This window comes from Octopus bimaculoides, chromosome 19, assembly GCF_046866305.1.
Source record: "Octopus bimaculoides isolate indiv1 chromosome 19, ASM4686630v1, whole genome shotgun sequence".
Taxonomy (NCBI): Eukaryota; Metazoa; Mollusca; class Cephalopoda; order Octopoda; family Octopodidae; genus Octopus; species Octopus bimaculoides.
Window position 1 is genome coordinate 22,851,015 of NC_142946.1, and position 27,500 is coordinate 22,878,514.

At 36.9% G+C, this 27,500-nt stretch overlaps 1 protein-coding gene across 2 annotated transcripts in view; it reads right to left on the reverse strand.

The window, feature by feature from the left end:
* LOC106871649 (uncharacterized) overlaps nucleotides 1-27,500 on the reverse strand; it is an 88,059-nt gene that overhangs the window by 30,048 nt on the left and 30,511 nt on the right. The window contains exon 1 of one of the 2 annotated variants that reach the window (XM_014918232.3): nucleotides 1,710-2,115. The exons of the other annotated variant lie outside the window; for it this stretch is intronic. The gene's annotated coding sequence lies outside the window, so the exon portion shown is untranslated. Of the gene's footprint in view, nucleotides 1-1,709; nucleotides 2,116-27,500 lie in introns of those variants that run through there. 2 annotated transcript variants of the gene reach the window in all.

Consider the following 27,500-nt stretch of genomic DNA (forward strand, 5'->3'; position numbering starts at 1 on the left):
TGTGTGTGTGTGTTTGTGTGTTCTTTGCTGCAGCAGCAACAGTGGTGCTGCAATCATTCCAATAAAAGTTTGATAGTGTAATTCAAGTCAGAGTAACTTCACTTGAACTGCCTTAAGATTTGAAATTTCTGGTGAGAACTTGGCCAAGACAGTGCCTTAAAAGAAGTCTGGTAGAGCAATTCGTATTTCATTCAGAATGCTTCTATGCCAAAAATATTGTTCCATCATAAACCAAGAATGATTATCATTCACAGTAAGAATGATAACAGAAAATAACTACTCTACAGTGAAAAGTTTGAAAATGCTCAAATAATGGACTGGATTCATTTAAACTTACTGTCAGAGGCAGTGTTGTTTCAAATTATACAGTAGATTTAATTAAATATAAGAAATGATAAAAATGGATGTTAGCATCTCCTGCCACTAGTTTCAAATTCATTGTTTTATTCTACCTATTCAGGAAGTCTAATTTAACAATGGATTGATAAATGCAGAAGATGATCTCTTATTGGCATCAGGGGTTGATGCCAATATATTTTGATCAAGGACCCTAATAAATTGATGCCTCTATATTTTGACCAAGGACCCTAATAAATTTAGGACACTAATTATGATATTCTAAGTTGTGTATTACATGTGTTAATAATTTTATATCAAATTAAGATGGCCAGCTGGCAGAATCATTACCACGCCAGAATAAATGCTTAGCAGTATTTCTTCTGACTATAGGTTCTGAGTTTAAATGTCACAAGGGTCAACTTTCATCCTTTCAGGGTCGATAAAATAAGTACCAGTTGAGCACTAGAATCAATGTAGGGTCGATAAAATAAGTACCAGTTGAGCACTAGAATCAATGTAACTGACTTGCACCCTCCCCCAACAATTTTTGGCCTTGTGCCAAAGTTTGAAACCAATGATTTCTTATCAGATGCATGGGTGTGTGATTAAGAAGCGTGCTTCTCAATTATGTGGTCTCAGGTTCAGTCCCACTGCACAGCGTCTTAAGTTTCTACTATAACCCCAAGCTGACCAAAGCTTTATGAGTGGATTTGGTCGATGGAAACCGGAAGAAGCTCATTGTAAGTATTTGTGTGTGTTTGTGTGTGTGTGTTTGTGTGTGTGTGTGTGTGTGTGTGTGTGTGTGTGTGTGTGTGTGTGTGTTTGAAAATCACATGATGATTATCAATGAGCATCATTGAGTCTTCCATGAAAAACATCTGATCATGAGAAAATATTACCTTGCTTGAAACAGGTGGGGGTTGGCTGGAGGAAGGGTATTCAGATGCAGTAAATCTAACTCAACAAATTCCATCTGATCCTTGCAAACATGGAAAAGTTTATCATCATTAAATGATGATGATAACCAGTTCTAAATCAATCTTAGTTACTTAATATTTAGTTTAGTTATTTGATAGCAATAAAGACAAATAAAAGAAGACCAATCCTTCATAAATGATATCACAGAGCTCCTAACAAAATACATTGCAATATCTACTTTTGTTTCTGTGGGTTCAAATGTTTTTAGAACTCATTTTCACTTTCACCATTTTAAGATCAATAAAAGAAGTAACAGTTAATAACAGTGAGAGGAGGGGGGGGGGCTATCATTCAACTGTACCTCATCCTCATTTAAAATTACCTTTCTGTCCACTCTCCAAATTTACCAATAAATGCAAATAAATACTTAATTAAGATTCTAACATGCTTACCTGTGCATTGCAAGAAATTGTAATAAATCCATTTTGTTTTCTTTTCTTTTCTTTTAAAGACCAAAAATGTAGGAAAAAATTATAGAAATTCTGTTGTGTTTTTCTTTTTTTCAGAGTCTTTTGGTCATTTTAGTTATCACTAATAGATTTTCAGGGTTTTTTTTTTTAAGTCTCTTTTTTGTATTGCTCAAAATGTGATAAAGTCAAGACTGCAGACAGATGTACATAGAAAATTATTCAGAAACTGAGGTTGATAAAACAACTCAGCGGATCTTATCTAAAAACTGATGTAAATTAGACATGTCACTCTCAACCCCTCTACCTTTGTTACTAATCTTCCATATTCCCAAACAATACACCCACATCCCCCCACCACCACCACCATCATCACTCTCACTGCCACTCTGGAAATCTCAACTGTCACCACCACCACCACCACCACCACCACCACTTCTTATCCCTTTCAGCATTCAGTGCTCAATTGCAACCCCTACCAACAACAGTAGCATTACTGTTCCCCCACCTCCAGGACTGCAGACATCACTACCCTCTTAATCTACACCACCACCACCACCACCACCACCACTACTACCACTACTACTACTACTACCACTAACAGCAACAGCAACAATATAGAAAGAACCTCTATGTGGTCACTCAACCTGCTAAGAACAACAGCCAAATTTCTATCATTTCAAAATTAAATTATCTTAACAAAGTGAGGTACATTTTGGATAATGTAGTCCTAGATACACTGTGTCAATAAAAAAAAAAACGCAGGATGATCATAACTGAAAAATACTTTGAAAAACGGGCAACATGTTCAATCAGGCCTGGGACTAAATATTTGCCACCACCACCACCACCACCACCACTGCTGCCACCATCACCAACACCATGATTTCATTGTCATCATTACTCCCCACCTACCTCCACAATCATTGTTATCCCTACCACCTATTCTTCCATCATGCTGGTGTTGGGGTGGTGGTGGTGGTGGTGGTGGTGGTGGTGAAGGGGGCAACTTTCAATCTCTCTTTTGACAGGTGTATGCCTTGTAATTTCATAACAACAAATCTTTTAATGCCAAAGTGCAACATCCTAGTGATGGACACCACTTGTTAGTGTTATTCTAGGTGGTGGTGGTGGTGGTGGTGGCGGCGGCGATGGTGCCGGGGGGGGGCAGTGGCGGCGGCAGTGGTGGTGGTGGTGGTGGTGGCAATATGCGGTGATGGTGGCAGTAAGTGGTAGTGGTGGTGGCAGTATGTGGTGGTGGTAATGGTGGTGGTGTGTTACTGGCAGTGGCGTTGATGGTGCTGGTGGTGATGGTGACAGCAGTGGCAGTAGAAATGGTAAATTACTAGTAGTGATGGTGATGATGGTGACGGTGTCATTAGTGGAGTTGGTGGTGGTGGTGGTGGTACATTGCTGGTGGAGTTAGTGAGGACAGTGGTGGTTGGCAAAAGTCAGAATGTGGTGTGTGCTGGCAGTGGTGGTGATGGTGATGATGATGATGGTGACGGTGATGGTGATGGTGGTGGCATTGTCACTGTTGTTATTGGTGTTGTCGTTGGTGGTAGTGACAGTGATGGTGGTTGTGGAGAGAGTAGTGGTGGTAAAGGGATGCTGACGGTTGCAGTGATGGTGGTGGTGGTGGTGGTGGTAGGAGTATTAGTAGATATTATTGTATTTGTTACTGTTATTGTTGTTGTTAAACCTCAGGTCATTAAATGCACGTGCACACACACACACACACACTCATACACACACAAGCAGACATATATATGTATATACATGCACAGGTGCATTCATATATACACACATACACATTTTTTATACATCCATATACATTTGCATGTGAGCCTACATTCACATACACACATAAACACAAATACACAGCACAGACAGATCCCTGCAAATTTGCTAATAGACCTCAGAAATACATGCCAAGGCAGAGCCTCAACATAACTTTTTTGAACTGTTAGAAATATCAACCGAATTTTCTCCAAAACATATTTTATTACTTTGAAGAGAGAATGAAGACTTCATTGCTGCATATGTCTAAATGAAAGTTGGGACAGTCATAAGTGGAATGTCTTAGATTATAGATCTGTTGGATCAGGAATGAACTGAAGCCAAACACCAACAACAGCAACTTTTCATGCATAAATATCCCTGAATGTACTACAAATATCTACATACACTTGTAAACTGTGCATGTAGAACAAACCAGGACTACAGCAGATTCCCAGTTGGAGACCAATGCAAAACCAATGCAAAACCAAAGGGGTCATATACGAGGTTGAGGTGGATTCTGACCTTGATAGCAGCAGCAGCCTTTTCAGCAGCTACAGCAGTAGCAGGAATAGCAGTAATAATAGCAACAGCAGCAACTTTAGCAGAAACAGCAGCAGCACCATTGCTAATGATAATGCTAATAATGAAACAATAATCACTACTACATAGCGCCAATAACAGCTCCAACAAAAATTTTGGTTATAGTAGCACCGACGGAGACACCAACAATAGCACCAACACCAACTCCACCACTGATGATGCCCCCTATACCAGCATTAACAACACCACCACCAACAACAGTGAAAGGTAAAGCACACAGAGTGATGTCGCTTGGAAAAGATTGACCATCAACTCGGCTGTGCATGTGCACTAAGTTTTAACGTTCTAGCTCACTTCCACTGTTTACAGCAGTGCTTGGAAGGAAGGTGTGTAGTGTGTGATCATCACACTGACCATGACAGAGAAAGTTGTCATGGCAATACCTGCTCAGAGGCCTACACAAAGTTGCAGAAAATGTATGAAGAGGAGTGTATGAACTGTACACAAGTGTACAAGTGGTTCAGACGTTTCCAGGATGGCCGAAAAAATGTCGAATTGACAAATGTTTTGGGAGACCTGCAGCCAGCTGAACTGAGAAAAACATCACGGATGTGCATGCAGCTTTGAGAGGAAATCATTGAATCACCATCCGTGAGTTATCAGAGAATGTACTGATTAGTTACAGTTCAGTGCAGTCCATTATCACTGAAGATTTGTGTATGAGACGTGTGTCTGCCAAGGTTATGCCAAAACTGTTTTCAGCTGACCAAAAGGATACTCGGGTTTCAGTTGCAAAAGATCACCTTGATTGTATCGAGAACGATGAAAACTTTTTGAAAACTTTACGTAGGCCTCTGAGCAGATATCACAAAGCTTTTGGCAAAATTTGATGCAGGTTCTCTGCTCAACTTCCTCTGTCATGATCAATGCAGCGATCACACACTACACACCTTCCTTCCAAGCACTGCTGTAAACAGTGGAAGTGAGCTAGAATGCTAAAACTTGGTGCACATGCACAGCAGAGTTCAAGATCAATCAGTGCCAAGCAGCTTCACTCTGTGTGCTTTAGTTTCCTTACTATGGCAACCAGGGGTTGTATATAATTGATTGGAACCTTTCCAATCAATTATTTGCCTAGCAATCAATTAATTTTAATTGGGATATAAGCCAATCAATTATTGCAGTTAATTGTCAATTATTTTGCTGACTGTAAAAACACCATATATTTTGGAGTGTTAGCTTTGATTTAGATAAGAACCAAAATGATAAGAAAATAAAAGGCACATCTTATAGTTTTAAAAAACCTTTATGATCAGAAAATGTTCAAAGTTCAATTTTATTGATTTAGAATAGGTAACAAACAACAATGTACTCTACATTGTACAGAAGTTGAAAAAAAAAAAATTGAAAGTCTTTAACTGAAAGAGTTTATCAAATGAGTAGCACAATTAAAATGTTCTAATATAGGAAAAGGTCATGAACAAATGCAGATTTCTGAAACTAGTTCTTCATCCCAGAAAGCATGATTGACTTTTAGAAATAATTGCATTTCTAGATTCATTGGTTTTAAGTATTGCTGAAAACCATTAAAAGCGTAACCTGCTGAGCTGAAGAAACATTCCAAGATGATGAACATTGGTAACAAAAATCTACATTTCAGATATTGCTGAGGTGAAATTTTATCTTTTTTGCATTTTTTCGAACAAATTGAAGCAAAGTCATCTTCTACAGGTAAATTAGACTGTTGTGATGTGTCTGCTACCACTTTCAGCTGATGCCACTTCATCCGCATTTAGCTCTGCTTCTACATGTAAAATTTTCACAACTCCACTTCAAAATTTGGGCTGTGCACAATGGCTGCTGATGGAAGCAAATATTTTTTAACCTCCTTGTAAGGATACAATGTGAGAATTTCATCAAAAAGAATTCAAGCTTCTCTTAAATTTATTTCTGTTCTTTGCAAGGCAACTGTTACTGAACATAAAAGAATTCAAGCTTCTCTTAAATTTATTTCTGTTCTTTGCAAGGCAACTGTTACTGAACATAACTTTACTAAATTGTCTTTTAGAATCTGCAGATCATTATGATCGCCTGAAGTCGACAGATAATCAACTAGCTTTGCATAGCCTTGAAAAGAGTCTAAAAGCAGCTTGAAACGATTGTTTTGTTTCTTTGTATACTGGACCGGTTGTTTTATTTCTTTGTATAGGTTGCAAATGCATTTTTTCCCAAAGTTTACCCACAAGTTTTAATAATGTTAGCTTGCCCATCAACATATCCATTTTATCAAGCAGAACTTCCCACTTGCCAAGATAAACAGAAACAGCTAGATTGAATTTATGAGAGGCACATCCAATCAGTGTTGTTTTATACAAATTCACTATAGATTTGTTCACTTCAGTATTATCTCCGGTAATAGCTACATTTTCTAAATTTTTGTTATAGACACTTAGCACATACTCTATAAATTCGACATAATCAGAAGCAGAGAATGATGTTTCACTTACCATTGGCAAAAATGCCAGCAAAACAGTACAATAGTCATTTTGATAATTGCACAGATAAGATGCAAAAGTCCAATGAAATGCATCAAACTCTTAGTCCAACCGCTGATTACCAACAAAAATTTACTTGTAAGTTCATCAGATATTTTCTTTTCCACTTCTTGGGTAAGTTTCTCCATGTATTTCTTTAAGGTCATATTTGTCATTCTTCCCAAGTTTATATACTTATGAGTCAGTGGGTCTTCAGTAAAGGAAAATGGTTTTAAACCAATACACACCCACTCAATCCAACCATAAACATTTAAGGCCAAGCGAATGACCAAACTACTTCTTGGAGAAAGAAAACTCGATAAAAATGGTCGTCCAGTTGCTTGTATAGTAGAAAACTTTGGATGCTGGTTTTTTTATATGATTCATAAGATTTGTCCATCCAGTTCCTTTTTTTCTGGGTCAACTATTTTCTACACTTGCATTTCCATACATGTTCACTGCCTGTTTGGTTAAAATATTTTCTGACAATTTGCTCATTTTCACATGGCACAGGTTAGTTTAAAATAAAAGATATTTCACCACAGTTTAAAATAGAAGATATTTTGCCACCCCACTGATGAAAGTCTGATTCAGTTAATATGTTGGAGTGGAATTCAAGATACAACTGCATTGTAGGCAAAGTTACGATTTAATGACTTGAAGTCAGAATGTGTGAATCATTCTTGGCAGTCAGAACCAAGAATCACTCAACAGCGATTATTTGACAACATACACAATAGTCAATTCCTAAACACAACAGAATGTATGAATCATTCTCAGCAGTCAGAACAAAGGCGTCAACACAATACCTCAAATAATAATAGAACACTGTATTTGCCAATTGAACGTTGAATGAAGTATGAGCCATTTGAAAAACTTTTGCTGACAATGATGCAATTAACTGCAATTAATTGCAATTAATTGATATGATAGCAATCAATTATTTAATTGGCAGTACGACTCCAATCAATTAATTGGACCAATATATTGCAATTGATTTTTCATCAATAAATTTCTTACAACCTCTGATGGCAACAGTCCAGATACCTATTGATGAGACCACATATATATGATGGGCTTTTTTCAGTTTCCGTCCACCAAATCCACTCAGAAGGCATTAGTTGGCCCGAGGCTATAGTAGAAGACACTTGCCCAAGGTGCTATGCAGTGGGATTGAAACTGGAACCATGCGGTTGGGAAGTAAACTTCATGCAACACACCCATGTCTGTGACATATGTACTATAATGTAATGAAACTAATAAGGGAAGAAAAAATTGAAAGGAAAGTAAGTCTAGACAAGTTGTCATCAACCTTGTAATTGTACAGACCTATCATCAAAATATTCCTAGCCACAACCATTTCATCTTATATTCAAACATTGTCTACCTAAGACTACATTATTTAATGTGTTGTATTATTACTATTTTTGAGGATGCTTCTGATTGAGTAGACCTATGATTAATGGTGTTCCAGCTGTGACCATCCTATATGTTTAGTAGAGTGTAACTTGATAGAAGTTTGGCTGCTGTTTCTAAGAAATTGAGACATTATGTAAAGGTTTCCTCGTTTTGCTCGTGACTCTAATGATTTTAGGCATTGAGGTTATCAAAGATATTGGTGGTGTTAGTGGAAGGTGGGATAGTGTTAATAATAATAATAGTATAGGTGGTGGTAGTGGGAGTAGGGCACTAGTGTAAATAGAAATTGTGTTCTTTTTTACTTCATTGCCGTCATCCTTTGTATGCTAAAAACAAATAGAAAATCTATTCCCAACAACCTGCTAACCAACCTCACAGCTGTTAACATCAGAAACACCCACATATTTCATATAAATAGATCAAAAAATATTTCTGTTGTTTGGTTTCTAAAATCCTAATAGCTAAACCATTTAACTTGTTCCTAACCCTAATGAGAGGAAAGTGGTTGAGGACTGTGCTTGGCTAAGTAGGTTGTCAACATAATCTATTGCAAGTGTTGCGATATGTCTAAGACAGAAGTGTTCACACCTGTTGCAGTTATGGCTATAGTATTAGTAGCAATAGTAACAGCAGTGTGAACAACTTTCTTCTCTGACATCATTTTTCCAGTTGGCATAGGAATGGGGAAAATGATGTCAGAGAAGGAGAAAGTTGTTCACATTGCTGTTACTATTGCCACTAAAACTAATGCCATAGCTGCAACAGATGTGAACACTTCTATCTCTAAAGCTATGAAGGCTGATGAAGGTTGAATATAGGACTTCCCTCTCCCTATATACAGTTTGCCCGTATAGCCTCTTCTGTCTCTTGTAAAGGGGTTGGTTGTGTCATTAATGTCATGTGTGATGTAAGTAGTACCCTGTGAGTATCAAAGCTCTATAGAAGACCAGTCAGTCAGAGACTGCTAACTTAAGACTTTCAGAACTGACAAAGCAAGCTACACTCTTACAAACTTCCAGCTGAGATTATCAATGTCACACATAAGGCTAGTCCTTCAGAGATCTCCAGCTAAAGTAATAAAATACACATAAAAAAAAATGTAACTCTCAGTGATGTTCAGCTTGATTGTTGCTATAAATGTCCTGATTTCTTGACCTTGACCCTTTGTTTATATTGTTTTACAAACATTGATATAGTAAACAAACTGCAACAGGTTTGACTACTCCTACAAGCAAAAATGTCCTTCCCATTATTTTCCAATGAATTAGCTGCCACTCAATGAATTAGCTGCCACTCAATGAATAGCAAGAGTTAAATGACATTTCTTAGTAACAACTCATAATTTTCAAACATATATAGTATATCACACATAGTTCGTAGATCCTTCTTTTAAGCAGTACAAAATAACATTCTTATGCAGGCTAACTGCCTGAATTGTATAAAATTATAAGACATCCATTCATGGTTTTGTTTCCCTTGTTAGCAATTAAGTGATTAATTTTCCCTTTCTTTTTTTCTATTTCTTATTTGAGAGAGAATGTGGGTGTGTAAAGAAGAGAAATACATTGAGTGAAGAAATAGGGAGTTGGAGGAAAGAGAGAAAGAGAGAAAGGGGTAGAGTGAAAGAGTGACAAAGAGAGTCTTTTTTATTTCTAGGTATTACCTCTAAAGAAAACATTTCATCAGAACATCACTTTCTTTTATAAAAGAGAAAAAGTATATCAGAGAATTGAAGCAATGTCTCCACTGCTTGCTCTGCAATCAATTAAAAGTTTTTTATAGAATAAACAAGATTAAGGAAGCTTTAACTCAGCTGCAATAGTAAACTGTCACTCAAAATTTACTGAAGTTCAAGTCCCAAATTTATGCGAGCATACATACATCTATCATCGTTATTTAACATCCATTTTCCATGCTGACTTAAGTTGGACGGTTTGAGAGGAGCTGGCAAGACTATTCCAAGCTCTACTATCTGTTTTGGCATGGCTTCTACAACTAGATACCCTTTCTAATGCCAACCAGTTTATGGAGTCTATTAGGTGCTTTTTACTTGGCACCAACATCAGTGAGGTCACCAAATAACTTACAAGATAAACCCCTCAACTGTGGCAATGAATAGTTATGAGGGAAGTCCTTACAAAGTTGTTGGTAATTGGTCCAAGCCAGATGTGAAATATAGTTTCCATTTCAAACTGCTCATTAGCTATCTATATTAATTACATATGATTTATGTAGTGACTTCATTTGGGCATAGAGTAGATTTCAACAGCATTTTTCTCGCAGAACCCTCCCCCCCCCCCCCCGATAGTTAACAGGTGTTACATTCAACACATGGTTTTGCCAAGTCAATTTAGGTATTTTCCATTTAACTCTTGACCTCTTCTATGCTATCAAAAGTTGAAATTAGATAAGGAACGACCTACATCAAGCTGCCCATTGTTCTTGGCTATATACCTCTTTTTGTGGCTAGTCTTCATAATTATAAATACTAAAGTTCCATCAGAAAAAGTGAGAGGCAACCAACAGGCAGACACCTAGAAGCAAATGTCCAGAGGGAGAAGGAAACAATTGGCTGCTATGATACATACAACTTCCCTCTACTCGCTCTCACTTTCACTGGCTCAGTTTTCTCTTCTAACAAACATCACTCTATCACTATCTTTTGCTTACTACTACACTGACAAGAATATTATACACACTTATACAAGGAAAATTAATTCTCGATTATACTACACATCCTTGCCTGTTGTAGTATGATTTTACATAAAGTAACAGTAAATAAAATTTGGAGCCAACATCAACTTCAATCACTGTTCTTCTTTCACATCTGCAACATCAACACCTGTTGCATTTTGATGGACAAACAAAAGAAGGGCACTCAACCAATTTATTGGGAGTTACATGTATGGATCAAAACAGTCTCATTCACTCCAGTTCTATCCCTGATCTCCTTGCACTGAATGTGATCTCTTAGCGAGACCTTTCATGGCTCTCTGTACTGTAAGTAGATGTTGTTGCTCTCTCTTCGTCAAAGCCCAAGTCTCACATGCATATAGCATTGCTGGCAAAACTGTGCTGTTAAAGAGATTGGCATGAGTTGCCTTGTCTTGGTTCACTTTCAGCACATCCTTCGCCAAGCTGAATGCTCTCTATCCTGTTCTTACCCTTCATGATGCAGTATGTCACCCACCTTAGGAAGGCAAACACCAGGTGCACAACAAATGTGGCCCTGTTATCCTCACCAGTGAACGTTCCGGTGGTGAAGGGTGTCAAGGAAGGAGTCACCATCTCTCCTCAGCTTTTCACAGTGTCATGAGATGGTCATACTAGACATGTACTAGAACAGAGGCATAAGGATAAACAGAGAGCTGCTCACCCATCTAAGATTCACTGATGACATAGCACTGATAGCAGAGAGTACTGATCAGCTACAAACCATGCTAGACGAACTGGATTTCAGGGGTTCAGCAGTTGACCTGAAGATCAACAGTTGGAGGTGATGAAATAGAAGAGGTGAGCAGCTCTGTGTATCTCAGTCAAGAAGTGATTATATATGATGAAATGAAATGAGTAGGGGATTAAGTTAAGAGTTGTGTCCCTTGGTACCGAAACATCACCACTAGGTTGGTTATGTTGCAAGTCAGTGAGAGCTACTTTGATGAGGCACAACGCCACAACTCTGGCCAAGCACATTTGGCCTTTGAATGAAAACACCACCAATACAGTATAAAGTGGAAGAACCTAGAGAAATGTTAACGATATTTCAATAGCAGCAGGAAGTGCAGGTTATGCCTGGCTGAGAAAAGAGCAATTTTAAAGAGCATCCAGCACCCAGGCATTACCTGAATAGCAGAAGGGAAATTTTTAATCCTTGCCCACATGAAAGGAAGTACATCCTATCATAATTGCATGTCCCATCATGACTACAATCACCAGTCCTCCAGCCTCGGCCCTCTGTTAATGCCCTGGAGTCTGGCAAAGAGTCTAACCAGAGCATACACTAACATACCCACATATAAACGTGCATGCTCCAACATGGCAGGCACCCACCAAATAGACTGTTTTCCACCCCCACCCAATATAAACTCCTACACACATTGTACCCCTACACACATTGTACCCCTACACACACCTCACATGCACACATAAAGGCCACACGACCTTAATCAATACATAATAGAAAGAAAACACTGATGTGTATGCCTACACCCCCTGCAAAGGGTATACATGTAACACTACTACACATATTCCATTTCCACAAGTACACATTAAGGACACACACATTTCTCATAAACACTCCAAAATAACTTTCACCAGCTTGCAACATAACCAACCCAGTAGCAAGGTTTTGGTACCAAGGAACATAACTCTTAGCTTAATTCCGTACTCATTTCATTTCATCATCTTTTTCAGCAGGAACTGCAAATCAGATGTGTCCATTCACTTCCAACAATAGAGAGCAGTTGCCATATGTCATTCCATATCAGCTACCTCCGATGAGCATATGGTTATATAATTGGATTGTTACTTAAAATTCTATTGAATCTCTAGCACGAAACCAATTGGTAAGATCGGCTGTAATGGATATATAATATTGTACACTTCGGATAATATACCCACTCTATTAACAAGTATACGAGTGCATTTTTTCCTGGTTTATGCAATGTTAGACAACTTACGCACACATACGTGCACACACACACACACACACACACATATGTGCACACACACACACATTAGAAAAGAAATATTTTGTTAAAGGTTATTAACATTTTAAAAACATTTTGGTGTTAAACGGAATGACACAAACCTTTTGGAATGAAGTTTTAGTATTGTTTGTAAGCATTTTCTTTGTTTAACTTTGTAAACCATAAGTTATAGAGTAATCTGGATAGAGGAATTTGATTTTAGTAGTAGTGTTGACTATTTCTGGTTTAGTTTCAGACTTAGAATTCTTATAAAATATCCTTCTTTTGCCTTTAGTAGTTGATAATTTTTATCTACAAATGGAATATTTATATTTCTGCTTTTGTTTTCACCCTCATTGTGAGTATTTCTCCATGAGACAGAGACTGAGATTTCCCTCTTTTTGATTATGGCATGATGTATTAAGTGTTGGGAGTATTTTGGTTTCTGAAGAAACATATTTATTCTAGCATTCATTTCTCTCATCTATTTCTGTTTGTAACAACTGAGCATTCACAGATATACCATTCAATATGGCAAGATGAAAACCTCACTCCAAAAGACTCATTTCATTCTGTTTTCAAAAAGAACTTTCAAATAGTTAATAACATTTAAGAAAATCTTTCTTTACATATAGTGACTGTATCAGGTATTCCTTTGCAAACACTTATACACACACATACATAAAAATGGATAAAATTCTTTCCCAAGTCATATATACTCATAAGGCCGGTTTCCCAGTTTCTGCAGTGTATATATTCCTCACCTGGATGCGACACCAGTCCATCACAGGAATATTCATTTTTGCCAGCTGAGAGGACTGTAGTAACACGAAATGAAGTGCTTTGCTCAAGAACACATTGCGTCACCAGCTCCACAAACCAAAACCATAATGTTACAATCATGAGTCCAACGCCCTAATCACTGAGCCACATGCCTGCACCATACATACCTGCCTGCCTATATACATACGTACATACATACATATATACATGCATGCATACATACATACATATATACATGCATACATACATACATACATACATACATGAATGCATACATACATACATACATACATGCATACATACATACACACATGCATACAACAAGCTTCTTCAGTTTCTGTCAGCCAGTTTCACTCACAGGACACTGGTCAACTCAAGGCTGTAGTATACCATGCTAACCAACAACATTCGTACAAGTGAACTAAGTAGTTCCAAAGCGAACTTCTTACACAGACAGCCATGCCTGAACCTATACATAATAATTCATGGACAAAGCAACCTTGAGTTCAAACTTTATCCAAGAACAAACTTTTATCAAGAGTCCCTTTACTAGTGTCCCCATGCAAGCAATAAGAATCAAGTCACTTTGTATTTCTTGAGAGAAGTATACAAGGAGTTGTTTGCAGGTTTCTTTTGCTATTGTTTTCTTATATATTCTTAACTTTGTGTAAAAAGTATTGCTGTTTTCGTAAAATCTATTAAAAATTTATGCTGCTTTCAAACACAGATATTAAATCTAAGGTAATTAACAAATAAACATCATTTTTCAAGCTTATCCAGTCAAAGAAAAAAATATTCTTCCAGAAGATTTGAGCTGAAGAACTCAATATGGCTGCTATCTTATTTACTTTCACATTAAGAACAATATAACACTTTTGAATAGTTTATCTTTCTGAGAGTTATTTTACTGTATTAAAAGGCAATACTTATAGCTGTAATCCAGTGTAAATGGTTTCATTGAATTTATATTGAAACAACTGAATAATAAAAGTCTTGATAAATATTATTTAATTATTACAATGAATTCAGTATGGAATTTTTCTATTTACTGATCAAATAGATGATTAATGTCTTCCATTAGAGAAGGTCAAGATTTTAATTCTTTCATTTTAACTAACCTCCATTAGGACAGAAATAAATGTCTCTTTTACATGTAACTATTGGGGGTCAGTAATGTACTACAAGAGTCTGAGTAGGCATTAGTCATTCAAAGGAAAATATATTTGAATAGTCTCTTTCTTATTTACAGCCTTTGACTTGGTTTGGGGCTCAAAACTATGAATTAATGAAATACAAGTCTGGTATACAATTTCTGGCATAGATACACTGTTTGCATGCTGTAATAACACTGTCATGAATAAATGAATATATACTTAATGATTGAAATGTATTAAGTTCGTTATTGAAGTGAAGCTTTATTGATTGTCTGACTGAGAATAACATAAGAAGTACATGCTTTCATGCATACATACATACATGTATTATCACTGATAAAATACAGTATTGCAGAGGTATATTTTAAAGAGACAGCTGTTCATACTTTCAGTAAACTTCTTGTCACTTATGTTGAGGAAGTCTGATGGATATCTCATTGGTTCACAGGACAGAAATACCAAAATTACACACTGTTTCCTTGTGAATTACTTGAAGCTGTATGCAAGAAATATGCATGAGCTGAAAAAGAGCCATGACCTGGTTACAATATCCTCAAAAAGATATGGAGTTGGAATTTGGTCAGGATGAATGTTGCTATATAGTTGTGAAAAGAGAGAAAACTATAAACCAGACTAGCAACATCTCCATTAATGACTTAACTGTTTTTCTTTTACCTGATGAAGAATGTTACACATACCTAGGGGTAGATGAAAACACTAAAATGTTATAACCAATGCTAACTTTGTGGTATTAATACTGAAGATATCGCTCTTATCATAAGCTGTTGTCCAAAAATATCATTTGTTATTAACTACTAATGAGACATGATGTGGACCAGACACTGTACAATGAGATCCATCAGAAGGATAATCCTGAGGCCAAAGAGATACAAACCCATAGTGTGGTAGAGGCCATAACCACTCATAACATGGAAGAGTATTGGTAGAATGTCCAGTGAAACCCTCAATAAAATACCAACATAATAGGCTGGACATAATGATTTGGGAAAGAGAATAAAAACTATGTACGTTAGTGGAAATCAGCTGCCCAGCAGATGTCAACATGAAGCTAAAAATCAGCAAAAAAAAAAACCTATGCTGAACTATTAAGAAATTTATAGCTATTCTTCCTGGATTACACATTCAGATTTATACCTGTAATTACTGGAGCATTGACATGTAGCAAATTACCTCAGTATCAATCTTGAGAAATTAAGCTTCTCAAAACCAGAAAGAAGAAAGCCAATTAGAAGATTGCAAAAACAAGCCATCAATAGAATTGCTAAAATATATAAAACTTGTCAGAAGTTTATTATTTAAGTATATACGTGGATGTCTGGGCATGCAACTATATGCATGAGAATACATGAATAAAATAAAACAGAAATCTGCTCACACACTGACTCCAAATATTTCATACAAACATACACAAATACCTTGTTAATGTTGTTTAAAATTCCAATAAAGGAGCCTTGGATGTAAATTAGAAACTGCCTCTTTCTCCACTGGCAAAAAAAATCTACAAATAAAACTGAATAATAACATACATGCTTCATTGATTTATTCATTCATGCATGCATGCATGCATACATATATATATACATACATACATACATACATACGTACATACATACATACATACATACATACATACATACATGCATGCATACATATATACATACATACATACGTACATACATACATACATACATACATACATACATACATACATGCATGCATGCATACATATATACATACATACATTCATACATACATACATACATACATACATACATACATACATACATATACAGGGTGAGTCAAAAGTAGTGCCCAGTTTCTGAGAAGTCATGCCTTTCTTTATTGTTTTGCAGGTTATTACTGACAGTTTTGAAAGTTACTAAGTCTGGATAATGTATCATGTAGTTAATACTCTTTGATATCCTAACCTGACTTTTTGTAACGAGAAGAATTGTATTTTAGGGAGGAAAACTTTAATGGGTACACCAGCAAACTAGAAGGCTAAAATGAAGGGCAATGAAGTGTAATGAAGTAAAGTATGTGTTAACAGGAAGATAGTTTATATAACAGGGGAATGGAGTTGGGTAGCCAATCCAGCATTATCTATTAATCAGTTGTGGGAAAGGACAGATGCACTTGGCCTCCCTGTTGATATATATATATATATATATATATATATATAGGCTGCCTTGGAAATCCAGGTATGCATGATAATTAAATCATTCCACACACACTTCTTTGTTGTTTTGCAGGTTTATTGACAGCTTTGAAAGTTATTAAATTTATATGAAGTTGACCCATGAATTTGCTTTCAATAAATCAATGCATAGCATCCAGGAAATATTACTACAAATGCAATAGAAACCAATTGCTGGTGGCATGCCATTCGGCTGAAGAATTTGATATTAACCCTCCCCAAGGAAGAAGCATACATTCAACTGACAAGAAGTTTGAAACAACAGGATCAGTAGCCACTGTAGAAAAGTGTGGTTGTCCAAAAATGGCTATGAATGAAGTAAAACCTGAAGAAATCATCGAGAGACTGCAAGGAACTCCACAAAAGTCAACTTTCCATTTATCTGCAGAGATGGGAGTGCGTCAGTCAAGTGTTGTGTATATCCTTCACCAGCAAAGATAGAAACTTTACATTTCATGCTTACTGCATGCCCTTCATGATGGAGATGACAACCACCTTCTTCAATTTTGTGAAGAGTTCCTGGTTAGACTTGTAGTGGACACTTGAGGGAAATCCCCCTCCTCTCTATTATATATACATACATACAAACGTAGTAGATAACAGCTAGCCTTTGGCTGCACTTTTGGACCCTGTTGTGTCCAATTTGTCTCTTGCTCTATCACGCGCCAAAATGCAACCCAACCAATTGCAGCCTTCAAATAAGGTCACGTGTGTCAACCTGTTTTGTACCCCGGTTTGAGCCAACTGCTCCCTATAAAACTCCAGCTTCTCCGCATCTTGGAGTCTTTGGTTCCAGACCTTTTAAGGTCTAGCCACTGACCACACAGGACACAGCCAGTTCCAGTGACAACACAACAGCAGCCACATGGAGACTCATCAACTTCGTCCAACAGCATTCGACGACCTCCATCTCCTTCGCCACCATTTGTTCTAACGTCAACATCATCTCTCTACATACACAGCAGCAAGCAACACTGCACAGGTTCTAACATAGCACTGTTCATGAATTACTTCACCATGGTTAACAGCGAAAATACAACCTGTGAGAACTCCTGTACCAAGTGACCCAGACAACAGCATCACACCCACAACTTCACTTACAACATGTACCTCAACCGGCTCTGCATCACAAGCACAACTTCACATATGACGTACCTCAACCGGCTCTGCATCACAGCCACAACTTCACGTGCGACATGTACCCCAACCGGCTGTGCAACGCAGCCACAGCTTCATGTATGACGTACCTCAACCGGCTCTGCATCACAGCCACAACTTCACGTGCGACATGTACCCCAACCGGCTGTGCAACGCAGCCACAGCTTCATGTATGACGTACCTCAACCAGCTCTGCATCATTGCCGCAACTTCTTGATACAGCATTTCAACTATCGTGTACAATTGACTACGAACTGGTATTTCTCACTCTTGTGTCTATGAACATTCTTCTAACTTCTCCTTATAGACTCTTTCAATGCTCTGTACTTGACGCACACACAGTCACACATGTTAACATATCACTATTCTGTATACATGATGCACACACAGTCACACATGTTAGCATATCAATAAAGCTTCTCTTAAACCTTCTACCTGGTTGCGTCTCTTTTCCCTCTGACTCATATATGCATTTATTCTTTTTATATTTATTGTATCCACCGTGTGATGTACTAAGGGGCCATTCTCGTCACCATCACTTTGCACGGTTGTTACACACTTGATGGAGATGCATCAATGCTGGACAGCATTGGGTGGTTAGATGAGACATGTTTTAAGCTCAATGGCACTATTAGCAGACATAGTTGTGCCTACTGGGCTGAGGAGAACCCAAGAGTAACAGTTGATAAGGAAGTGAACTTACTGGGTGTAACATTTTGGGCAGTCATATCTCCATTAGGAATAATTGGTCCCTTCTTCTTTGAGGGAGCTGATACTGGAGGCAAGTAGTATCTGGATATATTGCAAACCTTCTTTTGGTTCAAGGTACAAAATCAAGACTGTTATCTCCAGCAAGATGAAGCCCTCACCTTATTATGCATGGCATGTTTGTCAGTGGCTCCAAGGAAACCTTCCTTGAAAGTACATTGGGTGCCATATCCAATTGTGTGGCTGGCACACTCCCCAGGAATAGAAAGTTAAAATTACTGTAAAGTATGGGGAATTTGATAGTGAACTCTGCAAGTATGTGTGTAACCCTGTACTAGCACAATTGCAGTTGTGCATTAATCATGAGAGAGGTCACTTTGAACATTGCAGGTAAAAAGCCTGAATAAATGAATTTGAAAACATATTTTTTTTATTTATTTATTTATTTATCTATCTATTTCTATTTTCTTGCACACTGTAATATATATAGCAAACAAACAACAAACAAGAATTAGGAGTCAAAAGTATCTCCCAATAGGGAAGTCATACATATCAACCCTAAAACAGGAATCGGGCGCTATTTTTGACTATATGTAAATGTGTGTGTGTGCGTGTGTGTGTGTGTGTGTGTGTGTGTGTGTGTGTGTGTGTGTGTGTGTGTGTGTGTGTGTGTGTGTGTGTGTGTGTGTGTGTGTAAATACAATAAACAATATAAAACAGCTACACAATGAGGACAAGATTTAACTTAACAAATACAGTATTAGCTCTAAAGAGTGTCTTGATGTTTCATACGTAAGTCCTTCAGCGAAAAACAAAAACAAAAAAACCGAGATGAAGAGTTAGAAACCAGGTGGCAGTGATGTCCTATAGAAAGGTATTAAAAAGGGAGGATGATGCAAATAACATCAAACACCAAATTCAATTACATTCTGACCTGTGATCAGCAACAAACTGTATTATCTACAAACATTCTTTCATGAACCATAAAATGCCACAAAAACCAACCCTGTATAAAAAGTACGTCATAAACACTTCTGCTTACACCTTTATTTCCTTGCCTGATTGAACCCTAAACTTTAACAAAATTACCACAACAAACCAAAAGAAATCTCTTAACCATAATCATACCGAACAAACATGTACTTTTCTCTTATATTACTTATCTATTCCCACACTTCCTACAGCACCACCTTGAAGAGTTTAGTCAAACAAATCTACACCAGTATTTATTTTCTTAATCCCTCTTTTGCTGAACCACTAAGTTACAGGCACATAAATAAAGCAGTGAATTGGGATAATAGGCAGGCTGACAAAGAAGAAATATTTTATGAGTGTCGGATGCACATTAGTAGTTAGCATACAAAATGTATTTCACAAATATTCAGAAGGCTCACTAGAATTAATTATAATTTTTGTTACACAGATGACCTAGTAAGTAACTGAAGTGTGTATACTGAAAGTATAGACACCAGAAAAAGAACATGGTGGAAAAAGTTAAGGAATTTTTTAATGTCTGCTGGCAACAAATGGTTCCTCTTCTGGAAGAAATGGTAGCTTTATGCTGTTTGGATACAAAACGTTATGCTGCTTAATGATAAGTCTTAAATGCAAAAAGACGTGGGTCCTGACTATGGCTCAATACAAATGAAGTTGGCATTCTCCACTTAATGGATTGTATTAGTGTAAATGAAGAAAGGAACATGAATTGGCTGAGAGCAAAGTTGAATACAAGTGGAATTAGATATAGTGTACAAAATAAAATGTAATGCACATAGCAGAAGTCACTTGTATAAAGAAGTGCCAAGCACTTAGATTGGATGGAACCTGATAAATGAAAAGATGTAGGAAGACATGGAACCACATGGTGAAGACGTTTCTTGAGACACTGAACCTCATGAAGGAGATAACAAAGAATTATGATGATTAATGTGAAGTGCTGAGGAAGACTTACCCACCAGTACAAGCGAGGCAGAACAGTTACTAAAATAATGGAAGAGGGTGACACAGGCTAAAATACACAATATCTGTATAATAAGGCACTTACTGAACAAGCACTAGAGCATGATATAGTCCTTGGGACCACTGGATCCTGTCAAACCATCTAACTCATGCAAGCATGGAACATGGATATTAAATGATGATGATGATGTGTGTATGTGTATCCTGAAGCACACACATAAAGTTATAAACATTAACATATAAATATGGGATTTTTCAACCCAATATCTACATGCTGTTATCTATAGCTTTATGTGGGCGCTTCATGAACCGTTATTCCCAAAAGGAATTATTTCACGTTCTCTCAAATGATTATAAAATTCTTTTGACACCAACAGTTAACTCACACGCACACACACGCACACGCACACACAAACACACACGCATACACACACACATGTATACATACGTACATCATGTGTATGTGTGTGTGTGTGTGTGTGTGTGTGTGTGTGTATGTATGTATATACACTTTTGTCACTTGCAATGAGTATTTCTTTGCTATTATGTAAACAAAAAACACATTAGTGTAGAAATGGGAAACTGTCAAATAACAAATGCAGAGGAAGTGAGTGAAATGAAAATGAGTGGCATGTTTTTGAAGTGTGTTTATCACAAATGCCCAGAATGACAAACAAGGAAAGAATCAGTGTGGTTGAATGAAATAAAATGAGAATGAGTGGCAAAAAAGGTCTTTCTTTCTTTTTCTTTACTTGTTTCAGTCATTGCAGCCATGTCATTTCAGCATTGCCTTAAAGGGTTTAGTTGAACAAATTGACCCCAGTACTTAAGTTTTTAAGTCTCCTATTTATTCTACTAGTCTCTTCTGCTGAAACATTAGGTTACAAGGATGTAAACAAACCAACAGTGATTGTCAAATGGTAGAGGACAAACAGAAGAAGAAAGACATACAAACACACACATGCACATACACACGCACACACACACATGCACACACGTACGCACGCACACACACACACACACATGCACAAACACACACACATGCACAAACACACACACATGCATATATGATATTTATGTATGTATATACAGGCATAGGCATGGCTGTGTTGTAAGAAACCTGCTTCCCAACCTCATGGTTATGGGTTTGGTCGCACTGCATGGCACCTTGGGCAAATGTTTTCTACTATAGCTTCGGGCCAAACAAAACCTTGTGAGTGGATTTGGTAGACGGAAACTGAAAGAAGCTCGTCATACCTTCAAAATGCTTCTAACCAAAAATTACAAAGAGTTAAAAATAGGTTGGTTAAATTTTTCCAAAACATGGGCTTAAGCATTATTTTCGACAATGATATAACTAAAGCCAAGATTTTGGATATTACCCTTAACTTACATAATGATTCATATTTCCCATACCATAAACCCTCAACTAATTTAAAATATATTAGCTCTTTCAGTAATCCTTTTAAGGCTATTACAAGGAATTTAGTTAGGAATATTTCACATAGACTTTCTAGATTATCAGCCAATGTTGATATTTTCATGAAAAAAGCCAAATTTTATAATTCTGCCTTACTTAAAGCAGGTTATAAAGAAAAAATTACCTATATTAACCCTATTGACACTAATTCTATCTCTAGTAATCAGGACATGAAATCAAGTCATAACGGTAACAACAATATAAATTTTAGTTCGAATACCAACACTAAATCAAGAAATGTAATTTTGTAGCATAAGGGGGATAACTGTTCTTTAAGACCCTACGTTATAAAAGTACATCTAGGGTTTTTAAAGATAATTACCCTAATAACAAGGTATGTCCTAGCAAAACTGTTTGGTTGATAATTCTATATGGTAAGCAGATCAAATCCAACCTCCCTTACCAGTTTCATGAAGCTATAGGTAAGAATTTCTCAAAAAATTCAAGATACTATTCCATTATCCATTAACACCAAATCAGAATAGGGTTTTCAAACACCAAAAACCTTTCACAAATTATTGTTTTGCATAACAATAAATTGTTAAATGCAAATTCACTTAATGAAAATAATAACATTGATATTATTAACATTGATATTATTCTTTGAACAATAATAGCAACAATATTAGTATTTCTGATATAAATTCCAATTACATTCAATTCCTTAGCATTAACTCTAACACTAGAAATTCTATTTATCAAGGTAAGATTACTACCGGTTCTGACATCTTTTTTATATATATGTAGTTCTTCATCTCAGTTGTCCAAAAGAATATCTAACCATTATTCTACATTTACACATATCAATAAACACAACAATACTGGGCTTAGTAAATCAATTTGGTCTCGAAAGGAACATAATAAACAATTTGATTTGGAATGGAATATTCTATCTAGGTTCTTTCCTTATGATAAAGGTAAATCTTTTTCTTCGCTCTGTAATGATGAACTGTATTTCATCCTGTTCACAGAGAATCCTCTTGTAAACACGTTTAAGGAACACATTTATTGTTGCAAACACTGGCAAAAACATACCTTTAGTTCCTATAAGAAATTTCTACCAGTCTATAAAATTCGACCTTAAACTGTCTTCTTACATCTCACTTCCGCTAAATATATCTATTTCCACGCCTTTAATCTTTATTCCTATTCACCTATCGCACTATATTTCTCCACTTTTAGTTTTCTGCTTATTTCTTTCTTCCTCCTCCTTCTCTTTCTATAAATTGCCTTTGACATTATATCTATTAACTTTTTTTTTTTAAATGACTTACCAGCCTTCCCTTCATCATATATGTAGTAATCACATTCGTTTATAATGTCTTATTGATGCATTTTGTTTCTCTTTCTTTCTCTGATGAGAAGATTGCATTGTTTTACATAATTTCATTCCTTCTAGAATAATACCAATGTTTTCTTTGAAACATATGTTGGAAGTATAAAGATTTGAATAACACCTGCATTTAACTCCATTTATAGAAAAACATTTTACTAAACTCTGGAATTTCTACCCTTACAAGTAGTAGGCTGTTACATCCTTGGTACTAATGTGAATTGTTGCTACCCTGGTAACTATTTATTTATTTTTTTCCGTATTATTTGTAAACATTGAAAAAATACACATACATTTATATATATATATACATTTAAGAATTTAAGGATTGGAGAAAACGCATGTTATAATTGCATACTTTATTCCTACATGTTTCAAAGGATTACAACCTGTGTGATCCATAGGGATCTTTGATATTAAAATTGTAACCTTCTCATCAGGGAAAGCATCGGTCATAATGTCTTACGTTTAAGATGATTCCCATACTTTCCCTGATGAGAAGGTTACAATTTTAATATCAAAGATCCCTATGGATCACACAGGTTGTAATCCTTTGAAACATATGTAGGAATAAAGTATGCAATTATAACATGCGTTTTCTCCAATCCTTAAATTCTTAAATATACTCAAATACCCAAAATTTCAAGGAGTTCCTGCCTTAAAAACAGGAACTAACCACAGTTATTTTGTGTTCTTTGCTACATTGGTTTCTATTAACCCATTTATTCTATCAGAAGAATTTTTATTTATTAAGAGAGAAGAAATACACATAATTATATATATATATATATATATAGTGAGAATTTACAAAATACAAACAAAAGACGAAGATGGGTGTGTAAACAACAAACAGATATATTAGTTTAATGCTCGGGAAGTGAGAAAGTCTTTTATATTTCAAGCCTACGCTTTTCAACAGAAAGGAACACAGAAATAAACAGGGAGAGAAAATAAAACAGGTTTAGTGGCTAGCAATCTGTCATGGCAAATGCTGGACAGTGGGGTCAGACAGGAGAGCTAGGAAAAAGGGGAGATAATAAAGTAGTGGTGATCCCAAAACAAAGGTGTGCATGCATGTGTATATGAGAGTGTGTATGTGCATGTGGATGGGGGTTGGTGACCTTGACGTGTGCGTGCATGTGTAGGTGTGTAGATGATGGTGTAGGTGCTTGGAAGTGGTCAGTGTGAGTGTGTATTAGGTGGTGTGATATGGTGAGTGTGGGGTGCTATGGTAGTGTGTGTTGTGGTGGTGGTGTTGGTGTGTGGGAAGCAAGTGTGGGGTGGGTAGGGTGGTTGGAGTTGGGTGAGGGTGGGTTAGAGCGGGGTAAGTGGTAGTGGAATGTGTGAGATGGGGTGGGGGTGGGATGAGATGTATAGGGATGGTGGGGTTGGCATGTGCAGGGGTGGGGTAACGAGGGAGGGGTGATGATGAAGGGAGAGGGGAAGGGAGAAGGTGGGTAGGAATGAAGAGACGAAGTAGGTGTCAGAGCAAAAGAGGAGAGGAGAGGTAGGTGGGAGGAAATAGATGTGAGAGGAAGAGGATATATATATATATATATATATATATATATATATAGACATCACTAAAGTGTAGTCACTTTAGTGATGTCTATATTTCCACCTTTCGGTTGTAAATTGCGAATAATCTGCCTTTACTATTTATATATATATATATATATATATATATATATATATATATATATATATATATATATATATATATATATATATATATATATATATATATATATATATGTATGTATGTATGTATGTATGTATTTGTGTGTGTGTGTGTGTGTGTGTGTGTGCCTGTGTCTGTGTCTCTGTGTGTGTATGTGTGTCTGCATGTGTGTGTCTGTGCCTGCATGTGCGTGTCTGTGTCCGTGTGCATGTGTGTGTGTGTATGTTTGTGTGTGTGTGTGTGTGTGTTTGTGTGTGTGTGTGTGTGTGTGTGTGTGTGTGTGTGCGTGTGTGTTTTATGTAGCCAACAGTTATGGCTGGTCAGAAAGTTACCATTAATTTTACGTCACCTATATTGCACTTAGCATTACAAGCAATTTGTCAGACCTGCTGACCAGAGGTACATAACCTCTTTACTATTGGATGTAAGAACACAGTTTTTACCACAATGATCGCAAAAAAAGGAACCCTGAAATGAAAGTCTTCAAAACCAAAAACCCCTTCTGGGTAAGACAGAGTTATCCTCCTTTGAATGATTCCAGTTGTGTCTGAAAAGGATCCATTTATGTACGTTTTCTGTTCCCTTGTCATCAAATTAGAAAACCCATGTCTTCAACGCAAATTTTCTCTTATGAAAGCACTGACTTAACACCTCATTCTTTGAGTTTAAGAAAGTCTCCAGATCAAGTGAAGTTTTTAGGATCTTTGTCCTCTCAACCAAGAAATGTTTGCATCATCTGATCCAGGTTGTTTCAGGAGTTTCCATTTCATCTGCTATGGAAGAGGGAGTGCCCTCTTCTTTTAAATACCATATATAGTTTGCCAAAGACTTAACGTTGCACCTCTCTGGGATCCTAAAAGAAGACATGTGCTTATTTAGTCACCGCTTAAAAGGCCCTCCATTGATCTGACATGTTTTCATGTTTGTATCCTTATATTGTTGGGGCTGCTGTTGTTGTTGCTGATACTATCATTGCCATTGCTGCTGTTACTGATAGACACCACCTTTATCCTGTAGACCACAGCTTTGGAGTTGCATTGACCGCCTACTGGGCATTCATTTTTAGACCTACATGAGCATCCTACCTCTGTGCAGGGTTTAGGGGTATTCACTAAAATTTTTTTTACACTCTGCACACTGCTGAATAAGACCCTTAAGTTGTGTCTATTAAATCATCATCCATACCAATATGATGTTAGCTTTATACTGCTAACAGTAAGATGAGGAACAGGAACAATATTAATCTTTTTAGAAATGATGATGTAACTATGAGTTCCATCAGAAAAAAACCTTAGAAGTTCTAGTTTCATTATCAGCATCATGAAAAAAGAGATGAAATAATGAAAATGACATATAAATTTGTGAATATTTGAATATTCTTTGCAATCATAGTATCAGTTTTAATTAACTTTTAATCACTATCATTAAACTGATCAGTGGGCCAGTAAAAATGCTATATTTGATGACGTAATGGGCTATGTGTTTAGGTACCACTTTCACTCATTATTTTTGGCAGTGGAGGGTGGCGAGCTGGCAGAAATGTAAGCACACCAGGCATTTTGTCTGTCTTTACGTTCTGAGTTCAAATTCTGCCAAGGTCAACTTTGCCTTTCATCCTTTCAGGGTCAATAAATTAAGTACCAGTTGCATACTGGGGTCGATCTAATCGACTGGCCTCCTCCCCAAAAATTTTGGGCCTTGTGCTTAGAGTAGAAAAGATTATTTTTGGCAGTGGGTATGTACTGTCATGTATATGAAATATTAGTAATATTCAAGGATTAATGAGAAAGTATAAAGTCTTCAAGTACAAAATTTATTGTTTTACCTACTGTTCTGAATTGACTCACAATTCTCTACAATTAATAGAAATGTTGCCATCTTTTAATAACGCAGGTAGGCTAGTGTACATATCTACATGTTGACACTCCGTCGCTTACGACGTCGAGGGTTCCAGTTGATCCAATCAATGGAACAGCCTGCTCATGAAATTAACGTGCAAGTGGCTGAGCACTCCACAGACACGTGTACCCTTAATGCAGTTCTCGGGGATATTCAGCATGACACAGTGTGACAAGGCTGACCCTTTGAATTACAGGCACAACGGAAACAGGAAGTAAGAGTGAGAGAAAGTTGTGGTGAAAGAGTACAGCAGGGTTCACCACCATCCCCTGCCGGAGCCTTGTGGAGCTTTAGGTGTTTTCGCTCAATAAACACTCACAATGCCCGGTCTGGGAATCGAAACCGCGATCCTATGACCGCGAGTCCGCTGCCCTAACTACTGGGCCATTGCGCCTCCACACATATCTACATACATACATACATATACACACATACATATA